The 18,804-nt window shown below is 40.5% G+C and overlaps 3 pseudogenes; 2 read left to right on the forward strand and 1 right to left on the reverse strand.

Annotated features, from left to right (window-relative positions):
* Window positions 1–564: 564 nt before the first annotated feature.
* On the reverse strand, window positions 565–1,173 carry LOC103071356 (hepatoma-derived growth factor-related protein 3 pseudogene; annotated as a pseudogene).
* Window positions 1,174–1,200: 27 nt separating this feature from the next.
* LOC103072457 (ankyrin repeat domain-containing protein 6 pseudogene) lies at window positions 1,201–16,948 on the forward strand (annotated as a pseudogene).
* Window positions 16,949–17,060: 112 nt separating this feature from the next.
* LOC103071627 (ankyrin repeat domain-containing protein 6 pseudogene) lies at window positions 17,061–17,897 on the forward strand (annotated as a pseudogene).
* Window positions 17,898–18,804: the final 907 nt, after the last annotated feature.

Genomic DNA, 18,804 nt, shown 5'->3' on the forward strand with positions numbered 1-18,804 from the left:
CAACTAGCTATTTCTAATACAGAATAGATATTTTACAATATGATTAAACTTTACACATGGCCTCAAAACTGAAGAACAATTTTAAGTTCATCTTCAGTATGCCAACATTATGTATCTAGGAATTGGTTCCTGGGTTCTGTCACAGAGAGAAAATCCCTTAAGCATTATATTGAGTGGTCATTTTAAAAAATGCTAATTTATATTTAACTTAGTGTTTGTTTGATGATGGTGGAGAAAAGGCAGGAGAGTGATGAACATAACTGCCTTGATAAAGGATCCTAGACTTGTATAAGCTTGTGCAAAAATCTGGATAATCCTTAGTGGTTAAGGGCAACTTCATGCAACCAAATAAAATGAAATTAAATCAATAACCTTAAAAAAAGCTAAAATTTCTTTTTCCCCCCAAACGAAACAGAGAGGAATGTGAATAATGTACATACAAACTGGGGTTCTGTCAATGACAACAAGGACTATGTGTTGGTTCATATCAAATCCAAGAATATTAGACAACCAAACGTATAACCCTCTTGTGGTTTTCTTAATATGCAGCATTCATTATGGTAGTTAGGTCCCTTCACTGGTCTTTTACAAGTCTGAAGTGGTGTTTCTTGTGTCATTGCCGGCATCTCCACCCTCAGAGCTGCTTTTATTTTCTTCTTTGCAGTCCTTGTCATCTTCATCTCCTGGAGATTACCGGGACTGTTTAGAGGATTTCTTTGAAGTGTATGATTTTTTCCATTTTGAGCCTGCTTTTTCATTCTTTCTTTTGCCTTTTCCATCTTCTTCTACTCTATCACTTTCTTCCTCACTGCTTGCCTCTGCAGTATTCACGCCTTCTCCCTCGGTTTCTGAAGAGTTCTGTTGCTGAATTGCCTGGTACCCAATAAACTTTACTGCTGGGTTATTTTCTATTTCCCACAATCCTTCATTAAATCCTTTCCATTTGTTTGACTTCCCAAACTTGTCTTCATATTCCTTATAAGGGAAAAGGTCTTTGGGACCTAGAAATGCAGTTTCATGGGTGCCAAAAAAGAAGATAGGATATGTATTTGCTGGAGGCTTCACAGATCCCTCTGGGAGTTCCTCAATCCGGGCCGGCCAGTGTGGGTAGCCCTTCATCTTGCCGAAGACCAGGTCGCCCTCCTTGTACTCGCGGGGCCAAGGATGCGCCATCTGGGCCGCTTCCCTTCCTGGTCGTCCATGGGCTCTGCAAAGAGGCTGGGGGGCCGCCCCTCCGCGGGCCAAGGGACTGCGCCGCGCTCCCCGCGGGCCTCGAGCCGGGCGGGCGGGCGTACGAGCTGCCGCTCCGACGAAGGGAAGCGGCGGCGAGGCGGTATAATTGCTTATCAATTTTAGAATCAGTTTTTCGGGATCCTTTAAAAATTCTGCTTGTTTACGGAGTGAAGTGCATTGAGTTTTATTATAATTGGAGGGAAATATATATCCCTGCAATCTTAGTCTCAAAACCAATAACATTTTCATTGAATTTAAATTTTTAAAAATAATTCTGATGGAGTTTTAAAATGTCAGCCAGGGCTTTCCTGGTGGCGCAGTGGTTGAAAGTCCACCTGCCGATGCAGGGGACACGGGTTCGTGCCCCAGTCTGGGAAGATTCCACATGCCGCGGAGCAGCTAGGCCCGTGAGCCATAGCCGCTGAGCCTGTGCGTCCGGAGCCTGTGCTCCGCAACAGGAGAGGCCACAGCAGTGAGAGGCCCGTGAACCGAAAAAAAATAAAAAATAAAAAAAAGTCAGTCAAGTCCCAACAGACTCCCTAATCCACTCATAGATCCTTTATATGTGCTCTTCTCTCCCCTAGGAAAATCCCCCCATCACATTTTGCCCAGCTTATTTCTACTCTTCATATATGGCTCATTTTAATACTTATTTTCTCAGGGATACCATTTCTTTAACTATATAAATTACCCCTATTCATGTTCAATAAGTATCATTTATTAAAATATTGCTCTTAAGACACATGGTACCCCAAGGGTCATCATTCTTGAAAAAGTAGAGTATACTAGTAAACACTACTTAATACATTTTCAAGGGTTAATTTTACATTGTATCTTTTCTATCCTCAAACGCTCTCAAAAAAGACATGAAGAGGTAAATATTCAAGTTTGTAAAATAAACTCTCAAGAAAAACATAGTACTATACTGACTGCTTACTATGTGCCAGACAATTGACACATAGAGCTAAATATTATATATATTTTACATAATTATATAATATATAAACGTGTTATATGCAATGCCAAAATTATAGAGGGCTCATTTCCCAGGTACTAATCTAGGAGTTTCACATATATTAATTAATTCAATCATTATGACAACTCTATGAGGTAGGTGCTATTATTACCATGCCTAGTTTATAAAAACTGAGAAAAAAAGAAATTAAGTAAATTGTTCAGGTCACACAGCTGAAAAGTGGTGAAGCTAATATTTAAATCCAGCAGTGTGGTTTGAAGTCTACACTTTTAATTATGCACTTACATCTGTGCTTATAAGTTCCATATTAATTAATATTCACAATAATCTGAAATAGTAAATAATTACATTGAAATCATTATCTAAATGAGGAATCTCAGAATTCATTTCCAAAATTTTCAAAGGGCACATAAACTTCTGAGGCAAGTATTTAGAGTTGTCTAACTTTATATTTTATATGCCAATAGTTATTAGATAAATGAGAGGAACTCCATGTTATATTATGTATTATATCATGTAAAATATGGTAATAAAAGCACAGCAATTTTATTGATTTCTAGATATTTTCAAAATATAACATTCAATCATTGTTTCTACTAATATACACATTTTTCTGTTTGACCACCAGGATCCAAACTGATATTTTCAAAGATATCTCGGTTATGGAACAATGATCTTAAAAAGAATGTCAGGTGATCTTAAAAAGAATGTCAATTAAAAAGGAAAACAGATGAAATTTCCAAACCTATTTTTAGCAACTTTTATTAATTTATGTTTACTCTCACAATTATTATAGGGTTACAAAGGAAATATTTAAGTGGCATCTAATTCAGTGATTGAATATTAGATTCAATAGATGTGGTCTAAATATTAAAGATACTAAAAGATTATGAAATATAAAATTTTTAAGTGTGCTGAGCATAAAGCTGACTTCCTTCAATCACTCAGAGAAAGCTGTCTAAATCCAAACTCTTTTGCTCATGTCTGTTCTGAAGTATGGAAATTTGAGCAAAAAATAATAGCATTAAGAATTACATTAAAATTTAATAAAGTGTTAGGCCTTTTCAGCAAGGATTTGCTTCGAAGTAAAGCTATTTAAGGTCTTACATATTGCCACAAAATCATTATTAAACCATTCTTTGAAGTTCCAGATGCTTGTAATTCCAGAAACTATACTTTGACATGATATAGAACAACTTAAGTCATTTTAAGAATTTAATGTAAAGTCTAAACTCTCAAAGAGTTCTCAAATTTAAGTATATTTTTTCACTCATAGACAAAAAAGTACAGCTTTTTCATCTATCTTTTATAGTCATTCTAGCTCTTAATGCAGAAAAACACAGGGGATATTAATGGCAGATAAGCAATAACAGCATAATCTTAGTTTACTAAGTAATGTGAGAAGATAAAACAACAGCTAAGAGAAAAACATATTCATGTTGAAAAGAAAAAGTAGTAAACAATCTTTATCTTAAAAAAGAAAGGGTTGGCTTCCAGGAAGATGGCGGAAGAGTAAGATGTGGAGATCACCTTCCTCCCCACATATACACCAGAAATACATCTACACATGGAACAACTCCTACAGAACACCTACTGAAGGCTGGTAGAAGACCTCAGACGTCCCAAAAGGCAAGAAACCCCCCCATGTACCTGGGTAGGGCAAAAGAAAAAAGAATAAACAAAGACAAAAAGATAGGGACGGGACCTGCACCAGTGGGAGGGAGCTATGAAGGAGGAAAGGTTTCCACATACTAGGAAGCCCCTTCACAGATGGAGATTGCAGGTGGCGGAGGGGGGAAGCTTCAGGGCTGCGGAGGAGAGCACAGCAACAGGGGTGCAGAAGGCAAAGCGGGGAGAGATTCCCACACAGAGGATCGGTGCTGACCAGTACTCACCAGCTTGAGAAGCTTGTCTGCTCACCTGCTGGGGCGGGCGGGGCTGGGAGTTCAGGCTTGGGCTTCAGTTGGAGCGCCGGGAGAGGACTGGGGTTGGCGGTGTGAACACAGCCTGCAGGGGGTTAGTATGGCATGGCTGGCCGGGAGGAAGTCCGGGGAAAAGTCTGGACCTGCTGAAGAGCCAAGAGACTTTTTCTTCCCTCTTTGTTTCCTGGTGCGCGAGGAGAGGGGATTAAGAGTGCTGCTTAAAGGAGCTCCAGAGACGGGCGCGAGCTGCGGCTAAAAGCGCGGACACCAGAGAAGGGCATGAGATGCTAAGGCTGCTGCTGCCACCACCAAGAAGTCTGTGTACGAGCACAGGTCACTATCCACACCCCACTTCCAGGGAGCCTGTGCAGCCCGCCACTGCCAGGGTCCTGGGATCCAGGGACAACTCCCCCAGGAGAACGCACAGCGCGCCTCAGGCTGGTGCAACGTCACGCTGGCCTCTGCCGCTGCAGGCTCGCCCCGCACTCCGTGCTGCTCCCTCCCCCCAGCCTGAGTGAGCCAGAGCCCCTGAAGCAGCGGCTCCTTTAACCCCATCCTGTCTGAGCGAAGAACAGACGTCATCCGGCGACCTACACGCAGAGGCGGGGCTAAATCCAAAGCTGAGCCCCTAGGAGCTGTGAGAACAAAGAAGAGAAAGGGAAATCTCTCCCAGCAGCCTCAGAAGCAGCAGATTAAAGCTCCACAAACAACTTGATGTACACTGCATCTGTGGAATACATGAATAGACAACAAATCATCTCAAATTGAGGAAGTGGACTTTGAGAGCAAGATTTATTATTTTTTCCCCTTTTCCTCTTTGTGTGAGTGTGTATGTGTATGCTTCTGTGTGAGATTTTGTCTGTATAGCTTTGATTCCACCATTTGTCCTAGGGTTCTAACCGTCCGTGTTTTTTGTTGTTTTTATTTTTCATTTTTTTCTTAATAATTTTTTATATTTTATTAACTTTATTATATTTGATCTTACTTGATTTTACTTTAACTTCTTTCTTTCTTTCTTTCCTTCCTTCCCTACTTCCTTACTTCCTTCCTCCCTCCATCGCTCCTTTCTTTCTACTTCTACTAATCCTTTCTTTCTACTTTTTCTCCCTTTTATTCTGAGCCATGTGGAAGAAAGGCTCTTGGTGCTGCAGCCAGAGGTCAGTGCTGTGCCTCTGAGGTGGGAGAGCCAACTTCAGGACACTGGTCCACAAGAGACCTCCCAGCTCCACATAATATCAAATGGTGAAAATCTCCCAGAGCTCTCCATCTCAACACCAGCACCCAGCTTCACTCAACAACCAGCAAGCTACAGTGCTGGACATCCTATGTCAAACAGCTAGCAAGACAGGAACACAACCCCACCCATTAGCAGAGAGGTTGCCCACACAGGATAATTCCAAGGAGAAATACGCCAAGACAGATATTAATCAAACTGTCAAAATTTAAATACAAAGAAAACATATTAAAAGCAGCAAGGGAAAAACAACAAATAACACACAAGGGAATCCCCATAAGGTTAACAGCTGATCTCTCAGCAGAAACTCTGCAAGCCAGAAAGGACTGGCAGGACATATTTAAAGTGATGAAGGAGAAAAACCTACAACCAAGATTACGCTACCCAGCAAGGATCTCATTCAGATTTGATGGAGAAATTAAAACCTTTACAGACAAGCAAATGCTGAAAGAGTTCAGCACCACCAAACGAGCTTTACAACAACTGCTTAAAGGAACTTCTCTAGGCAATAAATACAAGAGAAGGAAAAGACCTACAATAACGAACCCAAAACAATTAAGAAAATGGGAATAGGAACATACATATCGATAATTACCTTAAATGTAAATGGACTAAATGCTCCCACTAAAAGACACAGATTGGCTGAATGGATACAAAAACAAGACCTATATATTTACTGTCTACAAGAGACCCACTTCAGACCTAAAGACACATACAGACTGAAAGTATGGGGAAGGAAAAAGATATTCCATGCAAATGGAAACCAAAAGAAAGCTGAAGTAGCAATTCTCATATCAGACAAAATAGACTTTAAAATAAAGACTATTAGAAGAGACAAAGAAGGAAACTACATAATGATCAAGGGATCAATCCAAGAAGAAGATATAACAATTGTAAATATTTATGCAACCAACATAGGAGCACCTCAATACATAAGGCAAAAACTAGCAGCCATAAAAGGGGAAATCGACAGTAACACATTCATAGTAGGGGACTTCAACACCCCACTTTCACCAATGGACAGATCATCCAAAATGAAAATAAATAAGGAAACACAAGCTTTAAATGATACATTAAACAAGATGGACTTAATTGATATTTATAGGACATTCCATCCAAAATCAACAGAATACACATTTTTCTCAAGTGCTCATGGAACACTCTCCAGGATAGATCATATCTTGGGTCACAGATCAAGTCTTGGTAAATTTAAGAAAATTGAAATTGTATCAAATATCTTTTATGACCATAATGCTATGAAACTAGATATCAATTACAGGCAAAGACCTGTAAAAAATACAAACACATGGAGGCTAAAAAATACACTACTTAATAATGAAGTGATCACTGAAGAAATCAAAGAGGAAATAAAAAAAAATACCTAGAAACAAATAGCAATGGAGACACAAAGACCCAAAATCTATTGGATGCAGCAAAAGCAGTTCTAAGAGGGAAGTTTATAGCAATACAATCCTACCTTAAGAAACAGGAAACATCTCGAATAAACAACCTAACCTTGCACCTAAAGCAATTAGAGTAAGAAGAACAAAAAAACCCCAAAGTTAGCATAAGGAAAGAAATCATAAAAATCAGATCAGAAATAAATGAAAAAGAAATGAAGGAAACGATAGCAAAGATCAATAAAACTAAAAGCTGGTTTTTTGCAAAGATAAACAAAATTGATAAACCATTAGCCAGACTCATCAAGAAAAAAAGGGACAAAAGGGAAAAAACTCAAATCAATAGAATTAGAAATGAAAAAGGAGTAGTAACAAGTGACACTGCAGAAATACAAAAGATCATGAGAGATTACTACAAGCAACTCTATGCCAATAAAATGGACAGCCTGGAAGAAATGAACAAATTCTTAGAAATGCACAACCTGACAAGACTGAATCAGGAAAAAAAAAAGAAAATATGAACAGACCAATCACAAGCACTGAAATTGAAACTGTGATTAAAAATCTTCCAACAAACAAAAGCCCAGGACCAGATGGCTTCACAGGCGAATTCTATCAAACATTTAGAAAAGAGCTGACACACGTTTCTCAAACTCTTGCAAAATATAGCAGAGAGAGGAACACTCCCCAACTCATTCTACAAGGCCACCATCACCTTGATACCAAAACCAGACAAGGATGTCACAAAGCAAGAAAATTACAGGCCAATATCACTGATAAACAGATGCAAAAATCCTCAACAAAATACTAGCAAACAGAATACAAAAGCAAATTAAAAGGATCATACACCATGATCAAGTGGGGTTTATTCCAGGAATTCAAGAATTCTTTAATATATGCAAATCAATCAATGTGATAAACCATATTAACAAATTGAAGGAGAAAAATCATATGATCATCTCAATAGATGCAGAGAAAGCTTGCAACAAAATTCAACACCCAATTATGATAAAAACCCTGCAGAAAGTAGGCATAGAGGGAAATTTCCTCAACATAATAAGGCCATATATGACAAACACACAGCCAACATCGTCCTTAATATTGAAAAACTGAAAGCATTTCCACTAAGATCAGGAACAAGACAAGGTTGCCCACTCTCACCACTCTTGTTCAACATAGTTTTGGAAGTTTTAGCCACTGCAATCAGAGAAGAAAAGGAAATAAAAGGAATCCAAATCGGAAAAGAAGAAGTAAAGCTGTCACTGTTTGCAGATGACATGATACTATACATAGAGAATCCTAAAGATGCTACCAGAAAACTACTAGAGCTAATCAATGAATTTGGTAAAGTAGCAGGATACAAAATTAATGCACAGAAATCTCTGGCATTCCTATATACTAAGGATGAAAAATCTGAAAGTGAAATCAAGAAAACACTCCCATTTACCATTGCAACAAAAAGAATAAAATATCTAGGAATAAACCTACCTAAGGAGACAAAAGACCTGTATGCAGAAAATTATAAGACACTGATGAAAGAAATTAAAGATGATACAAACAGATGGAGAGATATACCATGTTCTTGGATTGGAAGAATCAACATTGTGAAAATGACTCTACTACCCAAAGCAATCTATAGATTCAATGCAATCCCTATCAAACAGCTAACACCTATCCTTCTCAAACTCTTCCAAAATATAGCAGAGGGAGGAACACTCCCAAACTCATTCTACGAGGCCACCATCACCTTGATACCAAAACCAGACAAGGATGTCACAAAGAAAGAAAACTACAGGCCAATATCACTGATGAACATAGATGCAAAAATCCTCAACAAAATACTAGCAAACAGAATCCAACAGCACATTAAAAGGATCATACACCATGATCAAGTGGGGTTTATTCCAGGAATGCAAGGATTCTTCAATATACGCAAATCTATCAATGTGATTAACCATATTAACAAATTGAAGGAGAAAAACCATATGATCATCTCAATAGATGCAGAGAAAGCTTTTGACAAAATTCAACACCCATTTATGATAAAAACCCTGCAGAAAGTAGGTGTAGAGGGAACTTTCCTCAATATAATAAAGGCCGTATATGACAAGCCCACAGCCAACATCATCCTCAATGGCGAAAAACTGAAAGCATTTCCACTAAGGTCAGGAACAAGACAAGGTTGCCCACTCTCACCACTCTTATTCAACATAGTTTTGGAAGTTTTAGCCACAGCAATCAGAGAAGAAAAGGAAATAAAAGGAATCCAAATCGGAAAAGAAGAAGTAAAGCTGTCACTGTTTGCAGATGACATGATACTATACATAGAGAATCCTAAAGATGCTACCAGAAAACTACTAGAGCTAATCAATGAATTTGGTAAAGTAGCAGGATACAAAATTAATGCACAGAAATCTCTGGGGCATTCCTACACTAAGGATGAAAAATCTGAAAGTGAAATCAAGAAAACACTCCCATTTACCATTGCAACAAAAAAAAAAAAATATCTAGGGATAAACCTACCTAAGGAGACAAAAGACCTGTGTGCAGAAAACTGTAAGGCACTGATGAAAGAAATTAAAGATGATACAAATAGATGGAGAGATATACCATGTTCTTGGATTGGAAGAATCAACATTGTGAAAATGACTCTACTACTCAAAGCAATCTACAGATTCAATGCAATCCCTATCAAACTACTGCTGGCATTTTTCACAGAACTAGAACAAAAAATTTCACAATTTGTATGGAAACACAAAAAACCCGAATAGCCAAAGCCATCCAGAGAACGAAAAATGGAGCTGGAGGAATCAGACTGCCTGACTTCAGACTATACTACAAAGCTACAGTAATCAAGACAATATGGTACTGGCACAAAAACAGAAAGATAGATCAATGGAACAGGATAGAAAGCCCAGAGATAAACCCACCCACATATGATCACCTTATCTTTGATAAAGGAGGCAGGAATGTACAGTGGAGAAAGGACAGCCTCTTCAATAAGTGGTGCTGGGAAAACTGGACAGGTACATGTAAAAGTATGAGATTAGATCACTCCCTAACACCATACACAAAAATAAGCTCAAAATGGATTAAAGACCTAAATGTAAGGCCAGAAACTATCAAACTCTTAGAGGAAAACATAGGCAGAACACTCTATGACATAAATCACAGCAAGATCCTTTTTGACCCACCTCCTAGAGAAATGGAAATAAAAACAAAAATAAACAAATGGGACCTAATGAAACTTCAAAGCTTTTGCACAGCAAAGGAAACCATAAACAAGACCAAAAGACAACCCTCAGAATGGGAGAAAATATTTGCAAATGAAGCAACTGACAAAGGATTAATCTCCAAAATTTACAAGCAGCTCATGCAGCTCAATAACAAAAAAACAAACAACCCAATCCAAAAATGGGCAGAAGACCTAAATAGACATTTCTCCAAAGAAGATATACAGACTGCCAACAAACACATGAAAGAATGCTCAACATCATTAATCATTAGAGAAATGCAAATCAAAACTACAATGAGATATCATCTCACACCAGTCAGAATGGCCATCATCAAAAAATCTAGAAACAATAAATGCTGGAGAGGGTGTGGAGAAAAGGGAACACTCTTGCACTGCTGGTGGGAATGTGAATTGGTTCAGCCACTATGGAGAACAGTATGGAGGTTCCTTAAAAAACTACAAATAGAACTACCATATGACCCAGCAATCCCACTACTAGGTATATACCCTGAGGAAACCAGAATTCAGAAAGAGTCATGTACCAAAATGTTCATTGCAGCTCTATTTACAGTAGCCCGGAGATGGAAACAACCTAAGTATCCATCATCGGATGAATGGATAAAGAAGATGTGGCACATATATACAATGGAATATTACTTAGCCATAAAAAGAAACGAAATTGAGCTATTTGTAATGAGGTGGATAGACCTAGAGTCTGTCATACAGAATGAAGTAAGTCAGAAAGCGAAAGACAAATACCATATGCTAACACATATATATGGAATTTAAGAAAAAAAAATGTCATGAAGAACCTAGGGGTAAGACAGGAATAAAGACACAGACCTAGTAGAGAATGGACTTGAGGATATGGGCAGGGGGAAGGGTAAGCTGTGACAAAGCGAGACAGAGGCATGGACATATATACACTACCAAACGTAAGGTAGATAGCTAGTGGGAAGCAGCCGCATAGCACAGGGAGATCAGCTAGGTTCTTTGTGACCGCCCGGAGGAGTGGGATAGGGAGGGTGGTAGGGAGGGAGACGCAAAAGGGAAGAGATATGGGAACATATGTATATGTATAACTGATTCACTTTGTTATAAAGCAGAAACTAACACACCGTTGTAAAGCAATTATACTCCAATAAAGAGGTAAAAAAAAAAAAAAAAAGAGCTTGTTAAAAAAATGGAATTCAAGCCCACCAGTACTACTCAAGCAGAATCTGCACTTTTACAATCTCCCCAGTGTACTTGTGTACCCATGAATAGTTGAAAGGTTCATTTCTTCCTCGACATGTCTTTTCTGTCTGAGAAATACACACATTTTATCCAGTTTGATATAAATAAAACACTCAAAATGTAAAAAGAAAAAAAAAAAAAAAGAAAGAAAGAAAGGGTTTTCTGTGGAATACACGAGTTATACCTATTTTTAGTATTCTTGACTAAATATTTGTATTCTCGATTAAATATTTGTATTCTCAATAGTTTGTTTTATTCCTAAGTGTAATCTTTACATTTTTTCCACGTTTTACTATGAAAATTTCCAAAGATACAGAAAAGTTAAAATAATCACTTAGTGTATATACCATATACCCTCCACCTCTTCTATAATGGTCAGATTCTGATATGTTTGCTTCATGATCCACCTGTCATTCTTCAAACTGTGATACATCTGTCATTCTTCAGTCATCATATTTTGATGTTTTTCATATACATGAAGTACGTATTTTGATTTATTCATGTATTTCCATATACTTTAGAATGCATACATAAAATTGAGTGTAGTGTTCTTGGGAGCAAAATTTATATGCAGTGATATACACAAAACTTAAGTGCATCTAAGTATAATTTCAAGGCACCTTGGTCTTTCTTGTTTCTGCTCTAAGTTTTGCATCCTTATTCTACACCAGATGTCCCTGTTTCACTATAGTTCATATATTCTAAATGCCACAAATCGCAAAGAATCCTGTTGTGCCCCTAGTCCTTAGCCAATATGCTGCTTATTCTTATCAGGATACTAATATGTCATTTAGCTTTGTACTAGGCTGTTCTCTGTCACATTCTTACAGGAATATTGAACCAAAGCAGGCAGCCATCAGCATTTAGTAGTAACAGAGGAAAATAGATACAAACACAAAAATGCCAAAGCATAAGATAATTAATCCCTCAATGAAAGGTCATTTATAACTTGGGTATACAAAATTGACATTACTAAAATAAATAATGGGGACTTCATACATAGGATCTATTTTCCTGACAAAAGATAGCCTACCTGTACCTGATTTGTATTAAAATGTGCTATGAAAGGCAACATTGTTAGCCTAAAGGCATGGTACATTGCTAATGTGAAATTTTGCCTTAGGTTTACAAATGATAACACTTGACTGTTAACAGGCTACCCTATAAAATCAATTACCTCTGCTCTAAATAAAATTTTAGTGGCTTTATAAATAATTTAAACTAAGGGCTATATAGTACCTGAATATTTCCATCACCCTCAAGAATAGTTTTGTCATTGCAGTCTTATGTCTTCATTAAAGGGCATTTTTTCATAGAGTTAAAAAAGTGTTAAAACAGTGCATAAAATTTTAATATCTACAAAACATGTCACTTCTTTAATTCTCTAGACAGTCCTACATTCGACAATGTTAACGTAATTTAGGAGCCAAACCACCCCATCACAATTCTTTCTATGTGTTTAGGGGAGCCTGCAATAAATATGAAAAATATCGCTATCACACTATATGTAAAAAATGTGTTCCAAGATATCAGAGTGACTCAAACTCTTAGTGAATACAAAACACCAATAGGTGAAACCGTAGTTTGCTTATGTGTATAATATGAGCTGAATAATAATGTAAGTATGATGAGCCATCTCATACATTACCAATATTTGAATGGTGCCGAGGAGTTAGACAAGGGCCATTTACAAATAAATACTAAACTTAACGGTTTCTGAGTTAATTTCAAAAGGGAATATTCACAGGACTTAGAAGTTAAATATTTGGTATTTTATGAATTCTAATTCTTCATAACCATTTTTCTTTGCAATTTTTTACTTTTCACTTATTATAAAAATGATAGCAATTCCTAAACATGAATCAAATAGTCTTGATCATGAGACTGAGCTCCAGGCTTCGGTTTTCATGTTTGTGGTAGTCAGCCCAGAATTTTAAGTATGCAGTCTCTTCACCATTGTAATCTATTGAGTGTAATAATATCTAAAAGTCATTATTTTACTCCTGCTATGAAGCTCCCACATTTCAAAACTATTAAAATCAAACAATCTTCATCTTGTCAAATAATACCAAAATGTGTGGAGCAAAGTGGTGTCAAATAAGGCCATACAAAGAGAGGAGGATAACAATTGTTCATATACCCATAGTTTTATTCCAACTGGGGACAATAGTGTAGTAGTTTTATTCAAAAGTAAGTTACGATAATAAAACTCCTTATCAGTTATTATCATTTTCCTTAAAATAATAAAATTGAATATTCACTAATAAATAATTGAAAAGAAATGTGTCCTTCCAGAAAATGTCCCAGCAAAACATTTAAGATTAACTATTATGTAAAGCTACATAATAGCTTTATGCCTTTTAACTTTACTATGTTTATTCAGCAGCGTTCTTCTAGGCAATGTGGCATTTCATTTTTAGGGAACAGCAGGAAGAGTTGTAGGAGGTGAAGCCCTATATGTTAATAGAAACTATAAAATAGACCAGAAATAAAAATGCTGCTCATTCATCCATTCACACCTTTATCCTGAAAATGGTCTCTTGATTTAGTCTGTAAATGGATTTTGTAGTAAATTCCAAGGCAAACAAACTACCCTGCCTCAGAAGTTGATTTATTCATGAACAAAACCTAGAGACATGGTCTGACCCAGTTCAGTCTGGGAAGGAGAGTGCACTTCTGGATGGAAGTGGCCTTTGCCTAAGAGCCTGGCATTCAGACGGTGGTCTCACCCTAAATATTATCCCTCCTCTGTCCTCTCTTTTCTGATAAAACTGCTTAGGATTTTAACTTCTCTTTTTTGAGCATTCATAGTTGATAAATAATTATGTTATAGTACTCTTGGGCATATTTGTGAGCCAAAAGGTAAAGTATAAGGCTGTTTTGACTTGCACATACCATCACTGACTCCATTTTACAGCTTCATCTTAGACCTGCAGTCCTACCACTCTCCCATTTCTGGGTGACTTACTCACAAAGAATGCCCCCAAGCCAGATAAATTTCCAATCAACTTTTACACTTGCCTCAATCTGATATGAAAACAGAAAGAATGTCTTTTGCTGATGAAGATGGTTATTGGTCATGAGACCCCCAAGTTCCATTTAGTACCAGACATACTTCTTCCTGGTAGTCAGATTTTATTTTTAGCTTTGGCCTCTTCACAGTCCCCAGCACTCCTTTTGGCAGATGGGCATGCAGCCGCAAATGCCTCTGGATCCTTGTCTGCCTGATCCTGCCTGTATGTAAGTTACCCACAATAAACTTCATAATTGCACTTTATGGAGTTGCCTGCTTCGTTTTTTGGTCTTAAAGTTAGTTCTCAGTTCAAAGGATATTATTCAATATCTCCTCATTATTCAATGTTTTTCAGCATTACTCAAATTACTCTGAAGCCAACTGAATGGGTCTAAATCCTGGCTCTACCTTCTGCCATCAGGTGACATTAAAGAACTTCTCTGTTTTCACATCTGCACTAACTCTTTGAGGCAGAAACTGCACATGAGCTTTGGTCTTCAGATATTAATATAGTGGACATGACCTCATGTAATTTTATATTTTTCTTATCCTTATTTCTGCTGAACTTGCAAGAGAATGTGTTTGTTTAGATCCTCTTAGAGGATGATTTTCTTTAAAATAGGCCTCAAGTTTAGAAGAGGATCTATAGATTTTTAGACCCTAGATCCCTGAAACACCCCTGAGGCTTCAGGAATAAACCAAAGAGGCCTGTATATGGATTTGCTGATTGATGAAGAAGTTGACAAGCATTTTTACTCATTTGAAATCACATGTTCATTTAGCACCTCATCCCCCAGAAGCTTATACTCTAATGAGAGCCAGAGACAAAGCAAATATTAGAAAACAATATGATCTTGGAGTCGCGGGCATCCTGACTGCAGAGGTCCCAAAGATGGTATAGTGATGAAGACACCTTCCAATGATCAGAGAATCTTTACCCGAGGGTACCTGCCTGGGCCTGTGGCATCACCTTGAGCCAAAGGAACTTGTCTACCACTTCCCCGAAAACGTCTTTCTCTCCTAATTCATGAGCCAGCAGGATGTGGTCACCGGTCTTTCAGAACTCCTGCTCGTAGCTGCGTACAAAGGCCAGGCGTAGTAGAATGTGTTTCAGCTCACCAACAAGGGCGCCGAGGTAGACGTTACCAAGCATGGCTGGACCCCCCTGCATCTTGCTGCCAATAAGGGCCACCTTTCTGTGGTCCAGATCTTGCTGAAGGCTGGCTGTGACCTCGATGTCCAGGACGATGCTGGAGACACAGCACTTTATATTGCTGCTGCCCTAAGTCACAAGAATCTAAGCGGAAGCTGGAGCAGGTGGGACCATCGTCAGTAATGCAGGCCGGACTCCACTGGAAACTGCCTGCTACCACAATAATCCAGAAGTTGCTCTCTTCCTCACTAAAGTGCCCCAGGGAAGTGTCTCAGGAGGAGACACCCATAGCAGTGAACAGGCTGTACCCAGAAAAGAAGAGTCCAGAGAAGATTTCCTGTCCACCTCCCTGGAGCCCAGAGCAAAGGACAACAGGCAGAAAAAGTCAAGGCCCAATGTGTCAGCGTTTTCTGACTCCACCCCACCAGCACACAAGCAGCCCTGACAGCAAAAGAACTCGCGCACTCACAATGACCCTAAAAAGAGGCCCAGGCATCGCTGTTTGCCCCCATCCCCACATGAGTTCAGAGCATACCAGCTCTACACGCTGTACCGGGGCAAGGGCGGCAAAGTGATGCAGGCGCCAATAAATGGCTGTCGATGTGAACCCCTGATCAACAAGCTGGAGAATCAGTTGGAGGCAACTGTGGAGGAGATCAAAGCAGAGCTGGTGTCGGTTCAGGATAAGATGAACACGAACCTGGAGCACATGGAGAATAAGACCCAGCACGAAATGCGGGTTCTGGACCAGCTGATGGTCGAGCGACTCTCAGCAGAGAGGAAGGAGTGCCTGAATCGCCTGCAGCAGCACTCGGACTCAGAGAAGCACGAGGGAGAGAAACGGCAGATGTCCTTGGTGGATGAATTAAAAACTTGGTGCATGTTAAAGATTCAGAATCTGGAGCTGAAGCTTTCTGGAGATTCTGGGGCCTCCAAGACTAAATCCACACCCTCCACTTGCGAGTCCTCCACAGGTGTGGATCAGTCAGTGGGGACTGCAGGTCCAGTAGCAGCCTCTGACAGCTCCCCCCAGGTGGCCAGGCCCAAGGAAAAGGCCCTCAGCTCCACAGCCACCCACAGACCCCAGCAGGAGCTGTCTTCCTCGGACTGTGCAGGCTCCCGACTGAGGAATGTCAAGGTCCAGACAGCCTCGTTACCCTTGAAAGAGGCAGTCAAATGCAACCCACAAGCTGGGCCCTGTGTTGACAGAGGCACCCAAACCAAGAAGTCTGGGAAAAGTGGGCAGACGAGGCATCTAGGCCAGCACCCAGCACCCAACACCACCTGCGGGCAGCTGCCACCAGCAGCAGGTGGCAAGCAGACTGCCCCTCACATTAGAGACACCTCCCAAGAGCTGGAGCTCACCCACTATTTCCTTGAGGCTGTTTCCACCCAGATGGAAAAGTGATATGAAAGGATGATTGAAGAAGCACGAAGCCAAGCCAGTCAGAAAGCCCAGCAAGACAAGGCCACGCTGGAGGAACACATTAAAAGTTTAGAGGAGGAACTTGCTAAACTAAGGACTAAGGTACACAAGGAAAACTAGGGCCTGGGAAGTGGGATGAGAAAGGATTCCTGGGACTTCCCTGGTGGTCCAGTGGTTAAGACTCTGTGCTTCCAATGCAGGGGGCGGGGCTTCGATCCCTGGCCTGGAGCACATGGAGAATAAGACCCAGCACGAAATGCGGGTTCTGGACCAGCTGATGGTCGAGCGACTCTCAGCAGAGAGGAAGGAGTGCCTGAATCGCCTGCAGCAGCACTCGGACTCAGAGAAGCACGAGGGAGAGAAACGGCAGATGTCCTTGGTGGATGAATTAAAAACTTGGTGCATGTTAAAGATTCAGAATCTGGAGCTGAAGCTTTCTGGAGATTCTGGGGCCTCCAAGACTAAATCCACACCCTCCACTTGCGAGTCCTCCACAGGTGTGGATCAGTCAGTGGGGACTGCAGGTCCAGTAGCAGCCTCTGACAGCTCCCCCCAGGTGGCCAGGCCCAAGGAAAAGGCCCTCAGCTCCACAGCCACCCACAGACCCCAGCAGGAGCTGTCTTCCTCGGACTGTGCAGGCTCCCGACTGAGGAATGTCAAGGTCCAGACAGCCTCGTTACCCTTGAAAGAGGCAGTCAAATGCAACCCACAAGCTGGGCCCTGTGTTGACAGAGGCACCCAAACCAAGAAGTCTGGGAAAAGTGGGCAGACGAGGCATCTAGGCCAGCACCCAGCACCCAACACCACCTGCGGGCAGCTGCCACCAGCAGCAGGTGGCAAGCAGACTGCCCCTCACATTAGAGACACCTCCCAAGAGCTGGAGCTCACCCACTATTTCCTTGAGGCTGTTTCCACCCAGATGGAAAAGTGATATGAAAGGATGATTGAAGAAGCACGAAGCCAAGCCAGTCAGAAAGCCCAGCAAGACAAGGCCACGCTGGAGGAACACATTAAAAGTTTAGAGGAGGAACTTGCTAAACTAAGGACTAAGGTACACAAGGAAAACTAGGGCCTGGGAAGTGGGATGAGAAAGGATTCCTGGGACTTCCCTGGTGGTCCAGTGGTTAAGACTCTGTGCTTCCAATGCAGGGGGCGGGGCTTCGATCCCTGGTCGGGGAACTAAGATCACACATGCCATGTGGCCGGGGGTGGGAGGCGGCGGCAGCGGGGAAGGATTCCTGAGGATTTCCGGCCCTGCAACGGCAGAAGAGCTATGTCCAAGGTGTCGGTTGTTGTACACATAGCAAAACTTGCCTTTAAAAAAAATCACAAATTTCTAAAATATGCCACACACATGCTTCCTATGCCCTGAAGTTATGAAGACTTCAACAATTAGACTGAAACTAGGGGAAACTTGCTTAGTTTCAGGTTTCATTACAGATTCGAAACGTCAGCCCAAGTTCTTCTGAAGTTCAAAAGCTCAGATTAAGCGAGCCGTGCTAAGAAACTGAAGGATGTGTAAGCCTAAACTCTAATATTCAGGATATGAAATAATGTAAATGAAAAGCAAGAAAAAATATGAATCCCTGTGAACTCACCTGTGAACTCAAATCAAGCATTCATTCATATCAACATGCCTGCTGTGCCTGGACAGTGTCTTTCTGTAAGAGCTGTAACAGACACGCTGAACCCCCTCCCTCAAGTTCATAGTTCCCAAAATGCTGACGTTTTAACCAGGGGAAAACTCACCAAACAAATTTTGAGGAGAAGGATTTTCATGATGGCACAAGATCCAGTATATATTTAAATGTTTTGAAAAGTCAGAGTACAGGGCTTCCCTGGTGGTGCAGTGGTTGAGAGTCTGCCTGCCGATGCAGGAGACGTGGGTTCGTGCCCCGGTCCGGGAGGATCCCACGTGCCGCGGAGCGGCTGGGCCTGTGGGCCATGGCCGCTGAGCCTGCGCGTCCAGAGCCTGT

This window comes from Lipotes vexillifer, unplaced genomic scaffold (genome assembly GCF_000442215.2).
Source record: "Lipotes vexillifer unplaced genomic scaffold, Lipotes_vexillifer_v1.1 scaffold65, whole genome shotgun sequence".
Classification (NCBI taxonomy): Eukaryota; Metazoa; Chordata; class Mammalia; order Artiodactyla; family Lipotidae; genus Lipotes; species Lipotes vexillifer.